The sequence below is a fragment of the Tenrec ecaudatus genome, unplaced genomic scaffold (assembly GCF_050624435.1).
Source record: "Tenrec ecaudatus isolate mTenEca1 unplaced genomic scaffold, mTenEca1.hap1 Scaffold_56, whole genome shotgun sequence".
Lineage (NCBI taxonomy): Eukaryota > Metazoa > Chordata > Mammalia > Afrosoricida > Tenrecidae > Tenrec > Tenrec ecaudatus.
In genome coordinates this window covers 334,525-337,266 of record NW_027459472.1, presented here as the reverse complement: position 1 = coordinate 337,266, position 2,742 = coordinate 334,525, and positions in this window count along the sequence as shown.

The following is a 2,742-nucleotide window of genomic DNA, read 5'->3' as shown; positions in this document are numbered from 1 at the left end:
GTAACCTACATAGTCCAAGGGCCCGCTAGGTAACCTATATAGTCCAAGTGCCCGCTAAGAAACCAAGATAGTCCAAGTGCCCGTTAGGTAACCTAGATAGTCCAAGTGCCTGCTAGGTAACCTACATAGTCCAAGTTCCCGCTAGGTAACCTAGATAGTCCAAGTGCCCGTTACCTAACCTAGATAATCTAATTCCCCGCTATGCAACATACATAGTCCAAGTGCCCATTCGTTAACCTAGAAGTCCAAGTGCCCGCTATGTAACCTACATAGTCCAAGTGCCCTTTCGTTAACCTAGATAGTCCAAGTGCCCGCTAGGTAACCTAGACAGTCCAAGTGCCTGCTAGGTAACTTACATAGTCCAAATGCCCGTTCGTTAACCTACATAGTCCAAGGGCCCTCTATTTAACCTAGATCGTCCAAGTGTCTTTGGTTAACCTACATAGTCCAAGTGCCCGCAAGGTAACCTACATAGCCCAAGTTCCAGCTATGTAACCTAGATAGTCCAAGGGCCCGCTAGTTAACCTACATAGTCCAAGTGCCCGCTAGGTAAACTAGATAGTCCAAGTGCCCGCTAAGGAACCTACATAGTCCAAATGCACGCTAGTTAACACAGATAGTCCAAGTGCCCGCTAGTTAACCTAGAAAGTTGAAGTGCCGCTAGGTAACCTACATAGTGCAAGTGTCCCCTAGTTAACCTACATAGTCCAAGTGCCCGCTAGTTAACATAGATAGTCCAAGTGCCCGCTAGGGAACGTACATAGTCCAAGTGCCCGCTAGTTAACCTAGATAGTGCAAGTGCCCGGTAGTTAACCTACATAATCCAAGTGCCCGCTAGGTAACCTAGATAGTCTAAGGGCCCGCTAGTTATCCTACATAGTCCAAGTGCCCGGTAGTTAGCTTACATAGTTCAAGTGTCCGTAAGGAACATATATAGTCCAAGTGCCCGCTAGGGAACATACAGAGTCTAAGTGCCCCCTAGGGAACCTACGTAGTCCAAGTGCCCGCTAGGGAATCTACATAGTCCAAGGGTCCTCTAGTTAACGTAGATTGTCCAAGTGCCCGCTCTGGAACTAACATAGTCCAAGTGCCCGCTAGGGAATCTACATAGTCCAAGGGCTCGCTACTTAATGTAGATAGTCCAAGTGCCGCTAGTTAATCAACATAGTCCAAGGGCCCGCTAGTTAACCTACATAGTCCAAGTACTCGCTAGTTAACCTAGATCCTCCACGTGCCCGCTAGTTAACCTACATCGTCCAAGGGCCCGCTAGTTAACCTAGATAGTCCAAGTGCCCCCTAGTTAACCTACATACTCCAAGTGCCCGCTTGGTAATCTAGACAGTTCAAGTGACCACTAGGTTACCTACATAGTCCAAGTGCCCGTTCGTTAACCTACATAGTCCAAGTGCCCGCTAGGTAACCATTATACTCAAAATGCCCATTAGGGAAACTAATAGTCCAAATGCCCGCTAGTTAACCTAGATAGTCCAAGTGTTCGCTAGTTAACATAGAGAGTCCAAGTGCCCGCTAGTTAACCTAGATAGACCAAGTGCCCGCTAGGGAACCTATCTAGTCCAAGTGCCCGATAGGGAACCTACATAGTCCAACTGCCCGCTAGTTAACATAGATAGTCCAAGTACCCGCTAGGAAACGTACATAGTCCAAGTGCCCGCTAGGTAACGTACATACTCCAAGTGCCCGCTAAGTATCCTAGATAGTCCAAGTGCCCGCTAGTTAATCTACATAGTTCAAGGGACCGCTAGTTAACCTACATAGTCCAAGTGCCTGATAGGGAACCTACATAGTCCAAGTGCCCGCAGAGGAACCTACATAGTCCAAGTGCCCGATAGGGATCCTACATATTCCAAATTCCCGCTAGGTAACCTAGATAGTCCAAGTGTCGTTACCTAACCTAGATAATCCAATTGCCCGCTATGCAACATACATAGTCCAAGTGCCCATTCGTTAACCTAGAAGTCCAAGTGCCCGCTAGGTAACCTACATAGTCCAAATGCCCGTTCGGTAACCTAGATAGTCCAAGTGCCCGCTAATTAACCTACATAGTCCAAGTGCCCGCTAGGTTACCTAGATAGTGCAAGTGCCCGCTAGGTAACCTACATAGTCCAAGTACTCACTAGTTAACCTAGATCGTCCAAGTGTCTTTTGTTAACCTACATAGTCCAAGTGCCCGCAATGTAACCTATATAGTCCAAGTTCCAGCTATGTAACCTAGATAGTCCATGGGCCCGCTAGTTAACCTACATAGTCCAAGTGCCCGCTAGGTAAACTAGATAGTCCAAGTGCCCGCTAAGGAACCTACATAGTCCAAGTGCACGCTAGTTAACCCAGATAGTCCAAATGCCCGCTAGTTAACCTAGATAGTCCAAGTGCCACTAGGTAACCTACATAGTGCAAGTGTCCACTAGTTAACCTACATAGTCCAAGTGCCCGCTAGATAACATAGATAGTCCAAGTGCCCGCTAGGGAACGTACATAGTCCAAGTGCCCACTAGGTAACCTAGATAGGGCAAGTGCCCGGTAGTTAACCTACATAGTCCAAGTGCCCGCTAGGTAACCTGGATAGTCTAAGGGCCCGCTAGTTAACCTACATAGTCCAAGTGCCCGGTAGTTAACTTACATAGTTCAAGTGTCCGTAAGGAACATATATAATCCTAGTGCCCGCTAGGGAACATACAGAGTCTAAGTGCCCGCTAGGGAAACTACGTAGTCGAAGTGCCCGCT